Source organism: Sebastes umbrosus, chromosome 10 (assembly GCF_015220745.1).
Source record: "Sebastes umbrosus isolate fSebUmb1 chromosome 10, fSebUmb1.pri, whole genome shotgun sequence".
Classification (NCBI taxonomy): Eukaryota; Metazoa; Chordata; class Actinopteri; order Perciformes; family Sebastidae; genus Sebastes; species Sebastes umbrosus.
Window position 1 is genome coordinate 22,229,418 of NC_051278.1, and position 20,732 is coordinate 22,250,149.

The window sequence follows — 20,732 nt, forward strand, 5'->3', positions numbered from 1 at the left end:
GCACTCGGCTCTACCTCAACCTGGAACCCTGTTGTTAAAATAAATATTCTTTTGTTCTACCTTTAAAACTCTCGTTTGTGTGCTGCATTTGAGTCCACGTTTTGTTACCCAGAACATAACAGAATGAAATTGATAATGCCCGGTCACTTAATGCCCCCGAAGTGAAACTTTGCCGACCCTCATCCGGCACACATGCAGACCGGCGCCCGTCTCCCTCCATGCCCCTATACCGGGTGAGAGGTCGAGGAGCCCTGGCAAAGGGGCGCCATTCATCTGCATGCACGCTCGCGCTGCAGAACCGGACAAAAACGGCAATGCCTCACCCTTGGTGAAGGAAAAGGCAGAAGAAACGAGCCAGTAAATAGTGAAGTGGTCCGTTTCATTACTTTGTATTCATGTAATTAATATACAAATGTCAATAAGATGGTAATCTGCATGAGAAATGATGCACAACAACAAAAATTTGGTTAGAATAATCAGCCGCTTATAGTGATAAATTTGACCCGGACAGATGTGATCATTAAAAGCGGTTTCCGCTGTATTTACTTATTAATTGATAATATTGTTCTGTTTATGTTAAGCTGATTTTTGCAATTTTTCACAGAAAAGTTTTTAATCCAATTCATCCCAAAAAAGTTATGATCTCCTTTTATAATATGTCCCCACACAAAACACAGGAAAGGTTGTACTGCCAAGCTCACTGAGTTAAACAGACCTTCTTACATATCTGAGAGTACTTTACTCTGACAGACATTAATCATGCATCTTAGTCTTTGATATTGCAGAATGGCACAAGCATTTCTTTTATCGCATCACATTTACTATTCCATTATCACATACACTAAGACAGAGGTAAATTAATCTTTTATGTATTGTGGATTCTATTACTCTACAATGCCATGTAATAATCTCTTGAAAGGTTCCATCAGATGAGCAATGAGCTCAGATATTGGGAGACATGCAAGCTGTTTTTGAGAGTCTTGGATGTTTGACAAAATGAAGATCATTCTTTGACACAAGCAGCTCTGTTCACTTTGCTTTTATCAACTCCCAGCTGGTTTATGGGCCTCGTGTTCTGTGTAAAGCCATTATACTGGCCAGTGAGTCCTATGAGTCTCTTGATGGACTGATTGTATGTCTGTGGTTTGATGCTACTTCTATGTAAGACACCAGATGGTGTGTATACTGGTATGAATGCAGCCACTCAAATATGGTTCTTTGCATCAAAATGCTAATGCAGGATTGATGATAGCCTTATTGATTTTGACTGGACCCAAGGGTGCTTACAAGGACAATGAACCTATAGTGATTTCAGCGAAATGCATGCATGTGGACGATAATGGATGTGTGTGTGTTCGAGAAACAGGACTCCTTTAATATTAATTAATAACAGCTATGTGAAAACATTATCCAACTCTTCTTGGATACATTGAAGAAGCACAATATTAAGTCTATACATACAACCTGCAACATGCGACACGGTGAAGAAAAGCCATTTATTCACCAATGCAACTGTGCTCATGAATACTGAGTGACATCCCATTGTTTTGTGAGAGTGCACTCATGCAATACTAGACACACCATGCTATACTCCAACAACAATAAAACTAATATATCGCTCAATGAGGATTTTTGTCTGACTCAATTTGCCTTTCCCTGATGACTTGGAGTCTTCAACTACGGAGATTAATTAAACAGCGTGTGAAAAAAATACTCTCTTGGTCTGATTCTCAATTACTCTGTAATGAAGTGAACTGTATGGATAGCACAGGGTTAATTGTGTTTGTGCCTATCGAATTGTTCGGCACATTGTTGAAGCCACTAATGAAATTCAAGTCTATTATTCTTTGCTGCGTCCTCCTTTTCAGTATCTTTTTTCGCAATTACAGTGTAAAATATGCACCGAGTTGGGCAGAATTTAACATCAGCTATGTAACATGAGAGTATGCACAAAAAGTGACATGCTCGGACTTTAATGTGTGACTTAAAAGAATACTCTATTTATTTAGCATCGCATTCCTATAACACCGTCTGACTAAGGAAAGGCCAAAAAACGGATCACCTAGCAGATCCAGAGATATCGGCTGTATTTGAAACTGCATACTATACTAGTAGTACGTAGTGATTTGGCCAAAATGTAGCATGTAGTATGCAGTATGCAAACGAAAGCAAAATCTACAGTATGCCAAAAATATCCGGATGTCATACTGATTCGGAAAAAAATCTCCCGTATGCATCGGACCAGTCTACCTCGCCTACTGTATCCCACAATGCAAAGCGCTAGAACGGTACAGGCTACGGTCACAGCAACACATTTTTTTTTTACATTTTTCGTAGCTATTTCATTACCAAATTCACTTTTTTAAAATTTCTGAAGCGAAAGATCTGTGCGAAAGAACTGTGTCGATTTTGAATATTGGCAGTTTTACGATATTAGATGGCGATCGAACATTTGCTCCAATGTTTTCGGAGTTTAGAAGCTACGCAAACTGCCGTGACAGCTAGTGCCTGCCGGGGTTGCTACCTTGCCAGCCGGGCGGTCACTCTCACAGACCGCAATGAGCTGGCTGGAGCTCTCTCAAGAGACCGGTCTCGTAGACAAGAGGCTTTTATTTCCTTGTTGATGGATGGTTTATTTAAATATCATAACACAAATGTCCATTATTAAATTAACTCGAACCTGTGATTACCTGCTCCACATAGCTCGCTTGAGAGCCAGCGAGTCGTGTTCACAGACCGGCTGCAGAGCAGCAGACAGTGGTGAGTGAAGAGGCGAGGGAAAGAGCAGCCTCTGACCGAGCAGAGAGATAGAAGCTGAGACAACATGACCCTTTTTCACATTACTGTAATGTCTGAAGGGATATTCTTCCACTGTTTTGTTGCTGAAAAAGCAGTTTGAGTTAATGTTGTCAAGCAATGTTTTTACTGTCTCCCCTCATTGATGATGCTGTTTGTCTTATTTCACCATGAGCTGTTACAATAAATTGTTTAAGGGGTGGTGGAGCTAAACCTGCAGTATCTTATAAAGAGAACAAACTTCTTCCCCGTCAAAGCCTGGTGCCTACAGTACATTGCCCACAATGCAATTCAACTGCAGATACTTTAGATTGGAGATACATGTGGGTCATGCTAGTGGTGGCTAATGTGGTGTGTAAAGTTGCTAGCCTGAAGCAGAGATGAGGAGCGGTCTACAGAGGTCTGAGGTCAGAGCTCACTTCTTTCTAACTATATACCCCAATTTGTAGTCTTCAGCCCCGACCGACGGCGCCTCAAGTGATGTCACTTGAGACAATTTATCAGACTTCACGCAGCTTCCTCTGCAGCCACAAAGTGCTTTATACAATTTTTTTTTCAAATATTATGCAGTAGCTCTCCCCAAAACCTCTAAAACTTTGAAGTGTAAAATAGGTGAAGGTCCCCTTTAAGATGAAGAGAACAGAAGAATAGGACTGTGTGGAGACGAGAATGGCAAAGGTTGCACATTTTTAGTTTGAATCCATATTAGTCATCCTGTTTATCTTCAGAGATAAGACTTGTTTTTTGTGACAGCTTAATTAGGTACCCGACTGCAGTTGCAATTCCAGCCTATTATATGTCATACCCCAACTACACAAACATTTTTTTGAGCAGTCATGCTTTCTTGTGGCTTTTTTTCTAATAGGCCCTATACTGTGGTACATCCCCCACAGGTGTTTTCACCTTAAGCTGATTAGACCTCTTCGCAGGACTGTGTTTGTGTGCCGACTCTTTAAGGTTCCCTGTGGACTTTTAGACCTCTAGTAGCGCTATGGAACTGTTCTTCTGTGAGGAAGGAAATGCATTCAACACCTTTGTTAGACCTCAAGGATACATACAATGTGTTTTGTGCAAATTGTGCATGCGGGGTCACTGTCACACTTTCATGACTTACCGGGACACTTGAATGGAACAAAGCCATCGTTAAGGTTATCAGTAACACCGGTGCTTTTCCTACTTTGACAAGTTAAAATGTCTGCTGTGAAAAGGCCTCTTCCCAGCATACTGCTGTCCACATTATAACCTGAGCAGAGGTCTAATCAACTGTCATAACTGGAAATACCCGTGTGCATTTGTTGGGTCCGTAAAAGCCTGAAACACAGTTCATGTTTTAAAGCTGCACTCATGTTTAAACCACAGCAGGTGCATTGAATTTTGCAACTTTTTTTTTTAATTTTTAGAATAGTCATTACGTTATACAAAATGTAATAGTTTATGCGACTATCTTCTTGTCTTAAAAAAATATATTTTCCCTTGTTTTTACAGTCGCAGGCACCGTAAAAAGTGTGTGGCATGTTCAGTTTGGCTCTTTTCCATCTGCGCAGGTGTGTGTGCGGCGCCGCACCCCCATTGTTTCAGCTGGAAGATGTGTTTGAGCGTTGGAACATCGTCAATCTTCAAAGAATGATCGAATAGTTCCCAGTGATTACCGAATATTTTTTTTGCTTGAAATGCCCATCCCTAATTGCCATGGGCAGTTGGACAGGTCGCAGTAGTATGGTGTATGCAGTGCTTTCTCTCATTGCAAGTCGTTTTTCAGGAAAGATGCACCGACCGGCCATTTTTCAGCGGATAAGCCATCACCGGTGACCGGCTGATCGGTCTCAGATTTGTTGTCGGTCACATTTAGACACGTGTGCTGCCGCCGCATTATAGTTTCACGTTGGCACACAGCTGCACAGACAGTCACAGACACACATGCACACACGTCTCCGGCGTGAGTAAAGAAGACATAAAGCTCACAATCTGTCATGAATGCAAGTCCAAAATAAGCTGCAGAGGACCATTTGTAACAACTAACTTATTCAGACAGTTATTATATTGTAATTCATTCCCATGCATGCTGCTCAGAGTAATCGTAGTGACCGGCTCATCTGTCGACAGCACGGAGTCTCTCCCTATAGAGCAGTCTTGCTTATAACGGACTTAATATTAACGGAGGTTGAATTGAATTGCATTGCTCTATTCCGTAAAAATGAGTATTGGGCGAAGGTAAATTCTAACGTTGCTATGATGCGTTCAGTGTGACCTTGTAACATTTAGCAAATATCAAAATAAAAATACAATAATTTATTTCCTGATAATTTGAATTGTGTGTTTCTATGCAAATAATCACTACAGATGACAATAACAACGTAAAGGGATAAAATTTAGAATTTGACGGTTTACACTGACTTTGGTACAGTTGAAATTCCGAGAAAAGTGCAATCAATGCATCTGTCGTTGTCAGGATCAGAGGGGTTCTAGACAAAATAGGTGGTTCACCATAGACAGCTAACATAGTCATTAGTTTGGGATTATGACTCAGATCTCTGTCTGGATTTTTTTTATAACAAATCTGCATGTTATCCTGTAGTCTAGGTCAATGAAATATAAATTATTAATGAGAAATCTGAAGACATAACTCTTTTTCTATGACTGTAATCTGCTAAAAGTGAGGCTTAAATCTGTCCTTCACAGTTGGGTAGTATATTACAAGTCTTTGAGGTTATTCAACCTACGTTGTAATATTGGGAGGAAGAAATATGAGCGTATAGCAGAGGGCTGTGGTTGAACACTGATCTGTGGGTGAAGAGTGAAGGGTGGCTCAGCCAGGCAGCAGGCACAGCTGCAGGTTATCAGGTTGATTAGCAGCCTGATAAATAGCAGCTTGATAAATAGGCCTTCTCTTGCTGGGACTGCAGGCGCATACACACAACCACAGGCAAGAAGGACTAAATGAAGCTGAGCCCTGTCTCATGTTGTTTAGTTTGTGCTTAAATCAAGCGTGTGTCTATCCAACCGCTGCTTATGTGCAACTGTCCTGAGCCCACATCAATATATGTTAGGCCCATCCCATCTTTTTATAAGGAGTATATGCCACGATACAAAAAAACAAAGCGAGGGGTACTTCCTGCTTCCCTCCATTGCAGAATGTTGATTCCCAAATGTGCAGTACAACTTGTCCTTCTGCAACAACAACATCACAAATTTAGGACAGGAGCAAAACAAACGTCACTAAATGTATTTACCGTCCAAACGAATGACTCCTAACCCCAGGGTGTTAACAATGTTTTTACATTTGGTGTATGGATAACAACAATGGGGGGTGGCAGTAGATCAGTCCGTGGGGACTTGGCCAGAGGGAGGGAAGTTATCACAGCTGTAGTGTCTAGTAGCAGAATTAAGTCAATTGTTCAGTTGTTTATGAATTTATGAATTTCTCCTTTAACCCGTTTTATTCAGCTGGGTTACACATGCAACCCTTAATATTCACATAACAGTAGTGGGTGGAATTATGCATTAAATCACATTTTCAGATTTTTCTGTGAAATTTGGTTAGACTTTGCATTATATTTGGTTGGAACTTCTCCAAAAACGTCTATTGGCAGTTTTGACCATTTCACCATCATGATGCATGTGTCATCTTTCATTTTTAAAGATGGTTTTACAGCAAAAGAAACTGTATTTCAAACAGCACCGATTCCACCATGGCTAGTTTTCAAACATCCCACTCTGGTAGCCCAACATTATAAAGAAAATCACACAAATATCAGTGTGACATTGAATCAGTAGGGGAGAGCTGGTACAAAAGTAACAACAATAAACACAACTTGTATTTTTTTTTTTTTTTTTTTTAAATGACCACTTGAGTTAATTTACTTTCCATGATCCAAAACAGCTTTCCATAGACATATCCAGAAAATGTTTCGCATTTCTGGTAAGTGATGCTGTATGTGCTGACCTAGTTAGACTCGTATGGGCTCTACTTTCGTCCTGTGTTGCTTTCGTCCTGTATTGCTTTCGTCCTGTGCTGCTTTCGTACCGACTCTCCCTATTACTATATAAATGTTATCCCACTGAAGAGAGGGCATCTGTACTCCAGTCGTGGATAGGTGTCATCAGGGTGAAATAATTTAGACATTGTGACCTTTGTCTTTGAGGTCCTGCTGTTGACTGTGATGGCCCAGGGTGTTGGACTCTGTCAAATGTCATAGTGGAATCTACTGCAAAAGCACATGCTCTTTTTCTTTCTGAGCTTTTTGATAAAATGTGCAGTGCTATCTTAGATGCACAATCCTGTTGTGGTTGTGCTGAGAATAAACATTAGTCGGTGTATAACAATCAGCTTACATTTTAAGACAATTTCTAGGACATAATGATTTAAATGAGGACTATTTAAGTGTTTGTACTGGGAAGTTGATTTACCTCAAAAAAAAAAATTCTCCTCTGATTTACAGACATCTCTTTATACATCCATGGCCACAGACTCATTGGCGTTTTCAGTCCGGCAGCGCTACCTACCCCAGCGTCATCTAGTGACTGTTGTCAAAAGAGCACCAGAGTTTTGTCTCTTAGCTTCTATACTCTTATGTAGCAATACGAGACTGTGGGCCTCTCTCATTGCCCAGTTTGCACATCCTCGATTCTTTTCCTCGCCTCCCCCCCCTCGCTTCTTAGTCCCGCCCTCAAGAGATGCGAGCGGAGGAGGTGAGGAAGAGGCACGAGGAGAGGCAACAGGCTTTTGACAAATGAGAACAAATGAGACATAATTTTAAAGCGACATCAATTAAATATGACCTGTGGCACATCTGCATCAGCTGTCTGGTGGGTCTCCTCTTTCCTTCTCTTCCTTCCAATTCCCCTTCCCTCCCCTTCTTTCCCCTATTTTCTCCTCTCTATTGATGATGTATCATTTCCTTGAGTTTTGGACCAAAAGTCTTTTACATTGATGGAGAACCACCCTCCCACTGTACTGATTAGTGTAACACTATATAGGTGTGCAAGCTACTGCTGAATGCTGACAATGACCCTGATGAAGACCCATGTCAGTCGCAATGTGTTGGTCATTTTAAACAATTATTGCCATTTAAAATAATGGCATTTTAATTTTGTTCAATGTGCAAATTATTTTTGAAGATTTTCATTTTGTACTTTTTTGAGATCATATTCCACCCATGCAATGAGCCCTTCACAAGATTGAATAAAAACACAGGTAATATCAAGATATACTGTAACTTCTGTGTGCTTCTATTGCTTTACATGTACTGTAATCAGGGCGTCCCTGTAAAAGAGAGTTTGTTCTCAATGGCCTTCCTTGTTTAAATGAAGGCTATAATAAAAAGGTGAAATGTCATTAAGGAATACATTAAGAACGGCGCCTTACGAGGCGCTACACAAACAGAGAAGGGCATAAAGTATGATCGTGAATTTGATCATCTTAAATAACTACAACTTATGAATACAAAAGGAACAGTTAGATTTGTAGAGTCCTGTCATGATTTGAGATTATTTCATTGTGTGTCCCGCCTCTTTTATTTGTCACGGGTGTCGAAAAGACTTCTGCAATGGATGCACAGGTGTATCCTCACTTATAACTCCTCCGGCAAGCCGCCTCGCTCCTCAAGATGCATTTTAGGAATTAGGACGTCCTTCAAGATGGAGCGCTGAGATCGAGTTCCGGGTCACAAGCCAGAGGAGCGAGGAGATGAGGAGGCACAAAATGGAGAAATGAGAAGAGAGCCTTACGGGTGCATCCAAGTCTCTTAAATTGCATCCATGTTTCCCTCACATGTCTTTTCCTTACGTCTTAGTCCCTCCCAGCGAAGAGCTATGGACAGATGCAAGAAACCATGCAAGAAGAGAAGAAAAGAGGAAATATGTTTTTAGACAAATGAGACGTCCTTTCCTGGATCAGCTGTCAGCTCGGGCTTTAACAGCTGTAGACTTCTGATGGCGTTTCTGTCTGCACACATGTGCACTGTGCTAATACTAATAAAGGCTCACAGTTATCACTGGCAGAGCAGCAGTATTTTCTCTCTGCAGCCTGTCACCTGTTTAACAAACACCTGCACATGAATAACAGCCTGCATTCTGTATTTATACTGTGGACTGCTTAGAGGAACCATTTCTACTGGCAGAGTGGGTTTTATATTATTTATTCATTATTTGCTCCTGTATTTATTGTTCTTTATGATTCTGATTGTGAATTAATTATTTAATAACCCAGAATATAATTATGGTGTCTTTTGAACACTGGAAATGATTTATTAGGCTAAATGTTTCAGGGAAAATTGTAACTCATATAAAACACGCTCAGGAATTATCAGCCTCACATGATACTGAATGGAAATGAAGATAAATTATATAAAAAGTGTTTTTCTTTTGACAGGCAGACTCTTCTGCGCTCTCTGACTTTAATTGTATTTTTAATAAAAGTCAATGGTTGGGAATAACAGATCATGAAATGAAAAATCGTTCTAATAAATAAATAAAGTTGTTTGTGGTCCTTTTGTTGTTCAGACCTACAATTAACATGATATAAAACACGTCCACCTACAAAGTGCCGTACAAAAGTAAAACAAAATTATCTCTTATCTATTGTCATATTTAATGTCTCTATCGAAATGGCCTGTGTTGAACTATAAAAATATTATAAATATGTACACTATTATAACTGTTTACATACTTACTTATTTATTTATTAAACTTTTTTGTCCAGCCGCTTCCGAGAGGAGCATAGAGTGAGCGATGGACATAAATGGAAGTTAGATTTTGAGAGCAATCTCAATCTTTTTCATGTCAAGGACCTCCAACATCGATGTACAATAGACCACAGACCTATATTAAATTCTGTTTATGTCATGCTACTAGCACTACTAGCTACTGGCCGATAGCCGGTTGTTTGGGAACAGAGACGTTAATACATCCACCACGGTACAGGCTTAAAGTATACAGCCTATGGGTGTATTATAAGATAATAAAAGTGATGAATTGCAGCCAATATATCCATTATTACAGACGCATACAGCTAACAGGAAGCTGGCAGGACTGGATATGTCATATGAACGTGCAGGGCGGTGAAGTCCTGTGGGTTCATAGTGTCGAGGAAAGTAACTCTGGATTCAGCTATTAGTTCATTTTAATTTTTTTCGGACATAATGAGTTAAATGAGGGCTATTTAAGTGTTCGTATTGGGAAGTTGATTTACCTAAAAAAAAAGGTATCCTCTGATTTACAGACGTCTCTTTATACATCCATGGCTATGGACTCATTGGTGTATTCAGTCCAAAATGGCGGCAGAAGCTACCGCAGCGCCATCTAGCGACTGTTGTCAAAAAGGCACCAGAGTTTTGTCTCTTTGCTTCTATACTCTGTTTAAATTAAAGGAAGAGCATTCACCTGTTAGTCTCTGACACATTTCCTGTGACATGGAGGACCCAGGAACATGGAGGTGTATACAGTATGTACGGTCTCATGAGAGATTGACACTTTACTCACAGCACTTCAGAAATCGCGGCAGCTGAGAGTGTTTCACTTCAGAAGAACTAGTGTTTTTTACACTTTCTGCTGGCATAACAATAAGGGATCAGATTTGTCCCTTTATCTTTGCTCTTCAAGGCTGGCTTTTTTTTTTGATCAAATGCAGACAGGCAGTAAATTGAACTCTCAAAGTACAGGGAAGAAAAGGAGAGGGAAGACAGAGAGACGAGGATGTATGGAAACTCTGCTAAAGTTTAAATTTCATCTTTTTATTATTGATATAGGGGTATATTTCAAAATACAGGGACATAAAGAAGCTTCTGGTAGCATAGATGCTGGTGCCATGTTGAATGTCTTAAAGCTGGAGTAGCCAGGTTGGAGCAAATATGATTTAAAAAAAGTTATTTTTATAAAATGGTCAATAAATCCTGACAGTAGTGCATGAGACAGATGATTTGGAAAAAAAATCCTGTGTCCTCCATTGCTCCTAATGGCATCTGTAAGATTTCATGATCAGCTGTAAAATGAGTTGTAAAATGAGAAAGTTTGTGACCCGGCAGCCATGTTGGGATCAGTTGAGGAAATACCAGGCACCGCCAACCGGCCGAAGCAAACTTTCCCATTTTACAGCTAAACAGTACACTTCAAGATGTTTCTGAAAACATTTTAAGCAAGAAATAGGCATTACAGTAACAGAATATTAATTTATATTAGATCAGCGCTGCCTAGTTTGACCGTTTGATCAGAGTTTGCGAGTGATTGACAGCTGCCTCCGTTGAATGAACAGCCAATAAGAACGCTCTCTCTTTGAAATGACCTGTGATTGGCCAAAGTCTCCCGCTAAATCCTGCTAGATTTTCTAAAGCCTGAAAACAGAGCCAAGAGGAGGATCAGAAGTCTAGTTTTCTCTCAGAACACTTCAATTAAAATATGCTGAAAGGTTAGTATGGAATTTTTGCCCAATGATGCCAAAACATTCTGCCTACTGCAGCTTTAATTTGAAAGTTGGCCTTACTGGAACATTTGTTTGTTGGTTGGTTGTTACATTTCATCAAGCTCGTCTTTTCCTGGTATTTTTCAGCGAATATAATTAATGAAGAAAATGACAAACGTTTAGCAAAGACGACTCCGTAGTCCTGTATTGTGATGCAGAAGGAACAAACGGACCTTCAATTTAGCATGTCACAAGTTCCGATTCGGTTCTGAACAATTACATTTTTAGTTCTGCATAGTTGTGTGGCATTGAGATCCTGTTTTGATTCTAAAAGGACACTTCCAAGAGATGGTAGAGAGGTCTCGACAGTTTTCTACATCTGCTCCTTCGAATTATTTCCTGGCTAGTCCTGTGCTTGACCTTTCATGGGGAAAAAAGGCAGTAAGTGTAGACAAGCGAAACAGCCGCTGGCCTGAGTTTTAAAATTTGTGTTTACTGTTGCACTTCACTGCTGTTTGGTATCTCTTAGAACTTGAGCACTTTTATCATCTAAAGCAACTACAGACATTTTATTTTTCACAGAGCGGATAAGAGAAGAAGGCGAGCGTCCTATGATTTTATGGCGAGGGTCTTTTCAGTTGCCGAATCGTTCACACTACACCACTTGGCAATTTCACACTGCACAACTCTGCGGCTGTGATAATCTGTGTTTTGAAATGTCCGACAGAATATTGTTCCCCCTCTACCGGCTTTGCTTCCAAATCCGAGCTCCACTGGTAGCTCGTTAAAAAATGGGTTTTGAACATGCATTGCAAAAGAAATGTGCATTGCATTTCTACACAACCTCAGCTTCACTATTTGATGTCAGGTCATCTTTGTTTCCTTTAGATCCATGGCAAATCTGAACCCAGCTTGTACTAGGCAGAATTATTGCTTTTCTTCTGCTGCTGTTTTAACTAGCTGACTATCCATTCTAAACATAGTTGTATGTGTTTTTGTTGCACTGCTCCATTCTTTTGTGACTATTTTTTTTTACTGTTGACGTTGCAGCTTTGGATATCCAGTCAAAGAGATCAATTGCACAACGGTCTGATCCCCCTTCCTAAGCCAGGCACGCTCTCTCTGAGTCCAACAAAAGCAGAGCTTACCAGAAAGCAACACTGCAGCTCCACTTCTTGGCTGCAGGTCTCCTCACTGTTCAGTCAGTCATATACAGTACTGTACTTTCAGACTCTGAACGTTGTACCAAAGTGGTTAGTGATCAAAAAGAGACTCATTTGTCCTGTTAATGTGAAAAAATTGCTCAAAACACAGTGGAGGCAGTGGAGATAAATCACATACAATGCCCCCCACATTCAGGATACACTACTTCATAGCAGGGACTAGGAACCTTGTTGACATATTCGGTTTGACTGCTATTTTACAGTTTGTGTAACAAAAAAGAGACAAACTGGTTCAAAGTGTGTATTCCTGCCAATTTGACTGACAACATGCAGCCTGTTCTCATTCCCAGGGCGTCAAATAAATAGGCTTTGTCATGGCCGTCGGCATTCTGTACCACCGCAAAAGGCACCCTTTAGCGCCGGTAACAGTAAACGCTCTGAGGAAGTGTGCCAGGAGTGTAGTGACGTAGTTTAGAGAACAAAAACACACATGTTCGATGGGTCCAACAAACACAAGGCTTTAATCCAGGAGACCACTGTTCATGTCCCGTGTTCACAACGTTCAGTGTCATTTTCAGTGTACAAACTTAGTAGTTTTAAGCCCAACCATATAGTTGTTTCCTAAACCTAACTAAAGTGATTTTGTTGCCTGATCCTAAAGTGACACCAAGAGTAATTATAGTAGTTTTTGATGCCAAAAAACTGACACCAAGGGACGTGACAAGTTGGGATGAGAACATGTTCCAATATGCCCGATTTGACTGTTATCAGGCCATTAAATAGGCGTTATCGGTATCTATAAGCACCATAGATGTGGGTCATTAGGGGCCTACTACATTGTAAAAGTGAAAGCAAAACTTAAGAGCAAAATGTTCAAACACTTTATAAAACTGCATGAAATGTTACGTTTTGAACACAAACAAAATAGCTTCTTTGTTTGGGGGACAAAAACACTTGCTTTGGCTTAAAATAAGAGACGTTTCCAAAGTGAAAGTGAACTTCACGCTTGTGAACACAAAGACAACGACACGTTGTTGGTTTCACACGGGATGCAAACCCCATCGGCCCTGTGTTTTGTGTGCCATCCATCACCCCCGACCTCCATCCTGTGTGGAGTTTCATGCTGTTTATACTACGGTGTCTCATAGGGCTCTTCCCCGCTAGAGGTCCATGTCGTCTTCTTTTATACCTTCTTTTGGTGATCGACCATGCGAATAGATGATAAAACCTACTATTATGTGTAGCAGGGCCCTAATGACCCACATTTATAGGGCTTATAACCACCAATAATGCCTATTCAATGGCCTGATAACAGTCTAATCTACAGTAGTTCAAAGCATTTTTAGCAACACTAGTGTGATGGCTCCAGGGATGCAATATTGGTTGGTTGGTCGGCCCATCACTTTGGATTGCCATATCTGTAACTATCATGATCTGTAAAGACATTCATGGTCACCAGAGGATGAATCTTACTGTCTCCTCTAGCCCCGCTATGTGAGGATGTCTGTGAAATGCCTCCATAACTGTTGGGTGAATTGCTATGACATTTGATACAGATATCCATGGTACCCAGAGAGGAGGACTAATGACTATACTGTCACCAGCAGGTCAAAGTTCTCACTTATCCGTTGAAATATCTCAACAGCTACTCGATGGATCTTTGGTCCCCATGTGATATATTCTAAGGACTTTGGAGACTTTTCTTTTAGCACAGGTGTGTCAGTCTCAATTTCACTAAAGGCCACACAGGGAAATGAGAATCGCATCAAGGGCCAGACATATATAGTTTATCGGCATGCTTTTATTTAATCAAAAAAAATAAATGTCTTTGATTATATTGTTGCACGTCCAATATAGCCTTCTGACATACAATTTATTCCACATAAAACCCTAAAATGTCAACCAAAGGTTTCTAGAGTCTAGCACCATTATGGGGTTGAAATTCGTGGTTTTAAGTGAAATGTCTCGATAACTATTGAATGGATTGCCATCAAATTTGGATTATACATTCATGTCCCCCACAGGATCACATTTCAAAATTTCAATTTGTCCATTGCTTTGGTTTATGGTTCCCCCATGATGTGTCCTCATGACTTTGGTGATCCCCTGACTTTTCCTCCAGCACCATCATGATCGAGGTTGACATTTGTGGTTTTCAGTGAAATGTCAGTTGGAGCTGAAGACTACAAGTTTGAAAAGAAAATCTGCAGAGTTAGAAAGAAGTGAGGTTACCAGACCTCCGTAAACCGCCCTAAACAAGACTCTTGATCATATTTATATCAATATGTTGAACAGAGAGAGAATTGCAGCAATTAACATTGTCACTTGAGTCATTTTATATGAACTCAAAATAAATATAAAAATGCTAGGCCTTTCTCTCATTTCATACATGACGTAACCATCTTTGCCTCTTGACAATTCCCAATGACATTTACACATTAACTCTCATTTACACTTTACAGTTCTTGTATCAGGGGACATAGTCTTATTTAAACTGACATCTCATCACTTCTTCTGTGAGACTAACCCTAACATATGCACGCCCTTTCCTAGAACCTTCAAATCAATTCACCAATTGATTTAATGATTTTTATGGTGTCAATTCCTCTTCTGTTGACACACCAAAAGGAATGATAGGAGAGTCTTTAAGCAGCTCTTTAGTGATTCAAAAGCAAAGTAATACATTACAGCATTTGACAAGACCCAGAGATTGTATTACAAGTCATAAATCACTCACTGCAACTTCAAGGGCTTCCCCATCAAGGAAACATCTGATGAATTATACAATGTGTTGCTGTGTAAATGCATGTGGGGGTTTTGAAAGAGTCCGACAGGCATAGCTGTAGGCACTCTTTGACACAGAGGAAGTGTTTTGCTCCACTATAAAGTACTGCTAATTGGCCAACATCTGTAGCATAGGAAATGCTTTTATCATACTTTTATCGTGAATGAAGAGGAACTCACTCACCACATAATCTGATGTTTTCTGATGAGAATTTATGCATGCATATACCCTCCAATTAATCTAAGCTGAGGAATAGGGCTAGGGTTTGAAATGATCAAATATACTGTATATTAGGGCTGTCATAGTTAACACGATAATGACATGTTAACGCAAATTCGTTTTAACGCCACTAATTTCTTTAACGCATTAACGCAATTGATCTTTCGGGCTCAGTTTTAAAGCTAGAGTGAAAATAAATTTTGGCGAAGAAAAACCTGGCTTGGCCATTTTCAAAGGGGTCCCTTGACCTCTGACCTCAAGATATGTGAATGAAAATGGGTTCTATGGGTACCCACGAGTCTCCCCTTTACAGACATGCCCACTTTATGATAATCACATACAGTTTGGGGCAAGTCATAGTCAAGTCAGCACACTGACACACTGACAGCTGTTGTTGCCTGTTGATTGATGATTTGAGCATATTTTTTATGCTAAATGCAGTACCTGTGAGGGTTTCTGGACAATATTTGTCATTGTTTTGTGTTGTTAATTAATTTCCAATAATAAATATATACATATATTGGCATAAAGCAAGCATATTTGCCCACTCCCATGTTGAGTATTAAATACTTGACAAATCTCCCTTTAAGCTACATTTTGAACAGTTAACAAATGTGCGATTAATTTGCCATTAATCGCGATTAACTATGGACAATCATGCGTTTAAATGTGATTAAATAATTTAATTGATTGACAGCCCTAATATATATGTGACACAAAACGTTTGCTAACAAGCGGGATATGAGAATTTTTAAAAGGCATCTGACGTTAAGTCCCGACAGTCTAAATGTCCAAAATATCAATAATGAACACTGTTGTATTCTGCTGTCCTCTCTCCTCGCGTATTTTGATTATTGATTCATGTTTTGTTTATTTGATTATGTTTTAATTTATTTAGTTTGAGAAGGACAGGCCCAGCAATCAAATCTGGGCAGCCGATTTATATATAGAATTCTAGTTTATCTAAATTTTCATGTAAGATACTTGAGCAATATGAAGGTTAAACCATTAACACTGTCATGATGATGACAATGACAGATAGCCTAATTATTGGAGACTGAGTACAAGGTGAATAGAATGGTCTGGTAACATTTATTTTTACTATTATTATTATTATAACTTTTATTTCTGCAAGGAACTTTCATTTTGTGTTGATTTTGGCGGCCCCTGTTGACATTAGAAAACCTCTCATTTTACTGCAGCAGAGCTGTAAGAGAGACCTGAGTACAGCAGAGAGAAAGACAAAGAAACATAGCCAAACATAACAAAAGGATCAAATACATACAATACAACAAACATTTTATTTTATGAAATTGGAATCAGGATATGAGTGTTTCTGAGACTTCCTGTATAGACTGTTAGAAACAGTCCATCTTGACTGCAGCTTTTTGTCACTGCCCCCTGCTCTTGTTTCTACTATTACTACTACTTTTTTTGCAAGAAAATACACAAACCTGACAACACTTCTTAGACCTCACAGGTAACACGATGACAAGATCAATGGAGCTTGTAAAAAATATTGCTAACAAAGATTCAGCATTACCAGGATCCACACCCATACCCAAATCTGCTCTTATAGCTTAATGACAGTTATGTGTAATGTAAAATTTCCTTAACTGCTTGACAAATCTTGCACGCACTTTTCTGAGCAAAGACAATAGGATTAATGCCATAATTACTGAATTATGTGATTAGGTAATCTTCCTGTTTAAACATGTTCAAAATTAATTTGAGCTTTACTCATCAATCATTCATGCCATTCATCTTCTCCGTACAATTTCCTTTGCTTTCTCACAGCATGTTCCGCATTTAAATGAAGTTGAATGGAGAAAGAAATTCTTGAGCAGAAAGAGATTTTCTAGAGGGTAAGAGGAATGCTGAGAGAGAGGGCAGCTCAAAAGTGAGAGCGGGACAGAATGCGAGCGGCAGATATAATGAATAATGAGGAGGCAACAGTCTGGGGCTCAGGTCACAAAGACCAAAGATGGCCCAGACGAGAGAGAGCGGAGGATGCTGAAGTTAGAGCCTGGAGTAAAAAAAAATAACTCCTATGTGCTCCTTCCCTTAGTAAATCCATTACTTTCCATTTAGACTGCCACCTCCTCTGTTTACACTTCTCTCAGCAGGCCTCTACCTCATACCTGCTAAAAAAGTGTAGCGCTCATCGCACCTTTTATCGATCCTGCAGAAAGTCACAAACTTTCAGTTCGGGGGTGTTGGTGTGTCAAGGGGGTCCATGGCACTCTGTCAGGGGGTCCGCAAAATAATTTACTATAAATTATTAAATTGCGCTGTATCATTCAAAAGTTCATATCTACAGATGTGGACTATTTATGGCGAAAAAACAAGCATTTTTTGTCCATTACTCCCCATGTTTGCTTTGGGCCAATATAAACTCTGATATGATTGTAACGCATCACATCAATGAATCAGTTATTTCACTCAGGGTGCAACGAACTGTTCCTGCTGCTTAGCCTCACTTAGTTTATTAACCAGCTGGCTGATGAGCAAGGAGAAATATTTGAGTCAGTCCACATTGTCAAGAGATACTAAGCCCAGACTAAATTGAGAAAATATGACGACAGTTATATCGAGCTTGGTTTTATTGAGAGCAGCAACGGGAGGATCTTCAGGTGCTAGCGAATGAAGCCATGAAGCCAGCCAAGCCTAAGCGACATCTGATTACAAAGCACCCGGAATATAATATAAAACAAAGTGGAATAAACATTATTCAAATGTGTTCTGTCTGTCACTATAAAACAGGTGTGAAGTATTTTGCTTGAAAACTTTTTAGAATATTAATAACTCCCATGGCATCTAAGAGTACAAAGGTAGTAGGCTAAGCATTTGCTTCATTGGTGCTACGATTGTAATGGGTCCTTTGAACATTTTCGCCCCTGTCAGGGGTCCCTGGCCCAAAACACATTTGAGAACCCCTGAACAATAAAAGGTCTGCTATAGCACTTTTCTAAGGCGTGAGTCGGTTGGTTGCAGTTGGTGATTTCACGGATATGTCACTGAAACTTCTTGTATTAAAGGGATAGTTTGGTTGTTTTGAAGTGGGGTTGTATGAGGTTCTTATCCACAGTCGGTGTATTACCTACATTATATGACGGTCTGCAAGCCCCCAGCTTGGAGAAGTAGACAGGAGTACCAGCACGGGAGCAAATTTAATGTACTGCTATGGACGGAGCCAGCAGCAAAACATATTCTAGCCACCTAAAAGAAAAACCCACTTAAAATAATCTATATCAGTTTAAGTGTATGCTATATTGAGGTTTATTAAGGTGAGCCTTTCTTTTGGGTGGCTAAAATACATTTTGCAGCTGGCCCCGTCCACAGCAATCCCTTGCTTTGCTCCAGTGTAGGTTCTCCTGTCTGTTTCTCCAAACTGGGGGCGTGCTGACCGCCTTCTTACTGTAAGTAATACACTTACTATGAATAAGTACCTCATACAGCCCCTCTTCAAAACACTCGAACTATCCCTTTAACTAATTGTTGTAACCACAAGGATGTAAGTCATGTCAAAGTGAATGTACTTTAAGTTAAAAAAAAAAAAAGCCTAAATGATAAAGATACTCAGACAGGAAATGATTAGGGCAAGTGTCATGTAATTCTGCACAGCTGCAGTGTTCTAATTGAACTATGGGTGTTTCAAGTGGATCAAAAATATCCACCATCTCTTCCTCTAGGCCCTTGTGCCCCGTGGAACCAACATTTTCCAATATATTTCAAAAGAAGCCCAGAAGACGAGTTGGCTTCCAATCCTTAATACACTTTAAAAAATTGGGCAAGCCAAAAGGTGACACACATTTAACTGCCTCTTTTCAACAGGTTTTGCTGACAGATAAGGGTTTAGTTATTTTTGAAAGCTGATTAGATTTGCTCCGGAAATCTTGTCAGAGCAAGAAAAGACATATTCCTAACATTTCCTTCAAGTTTATGATGTAACATCCCAAGAGTATAGCTCCTATTTAGTAGCGTCAAAGTGAGGCTGGTTTTCTGGTATTCCTTACAGATGTACAAACAACCACAGGGCCGGCTCTAGCCCTTTTGGTGCCCTGGGTGAAATTCATAATCCCCAGAATCCTAACCCTAGCCCTGTAAATCACAATGGTTTTAAGACAAAAAAATTACGATTTTTATTTTTTTATAAATAATTGTATTTATTATAATATAAATAAACAATTGGTCCCTGATATCATTAGTCAATTTCACTACAATTTACACTTTTATTAACAAATAAGTATGTAATATATATGGTGTGAGAAAGAGAGTTACAGGGGTGAAAAGTGTATTTCTTTCCTTCTTTCTTTATTTGTTACCTCAATGCGGAATTTTTTTTATGTTTTATTATTATTTTTTATTTTATTGTATTTTTTTTAGAGGTCAACCAGCGCCCCCCCCCCAGAAGGTGTCCCCTAGGTGACCTATGGCCTAAATACCTTAACCCGGCCCTGCACAAACACACAGGTAATTTAGAATCAGGGTGATTCTGTTGCTCATTTGAGTTGAGGTTATTTTCAGACAAACATGGATTCAGATGTGAGACTCAATAAGACAAATTATATCTCATCACAGACATGTTTTCATCAAAAACCTCAAGATGTGTTTGGACATTATGCAACAAGAACACAGAGGGGAGTCGAGTGATCAAGTAAACCCCAGAATGTCCGTATAGATTTACAAGTGGGTTGAACATGAACATCTGCCGAGCAAATCCAACAATGGGATTTCAGGGGAGACTGCACCACCCACTCACTGCAAACTCACTGATGCATAAATTGAACACTTCCGCTGCTCTGCATAATCAGTGTAATCACTTACGACTTCGCCAGAATAATGGAAATGTTGGATTTCCTGTTCAAAAGTAAAAGTACCTGAAAGTAGGACAGGGATAATACTGGTAATACAAGAGCATTATAATGGCAAATACTACAACAATCAGTTGAAAATATGTTGCCAAGGATCTTAGATGGAGAGATCTGGTTGGTAATTTCAGTAAATAATTTGCTACATCCAGTAAACTGAGATGCAACCAGGCATGGGGTGTTTAATGGTTAGTGAGGGAAATAAGCAAGCAATACTCAGTCATGGGTGAGCCGGTGTATGGGGTCGATACACAGCACAGTCCCAGTGGAAATACACAGCGCTACAGATCTCAGCAGCTCATAGTCAGCCCTTATTAAAAACCAGGGTCGGGCAAGTCTCTGCTGAGTATCATAACCCTTTATCTTTTGGTGTGCTGGGTGAGCATTGTACCACATTGAGCCCGTCCGGCCAAAATGCAGTGTCTAATTTGGTGTCTAATTTGAGCAAATCATTTCATTTATTTATCCTTTATTTGAGGAAACCTTATCGCTATGAAAACACA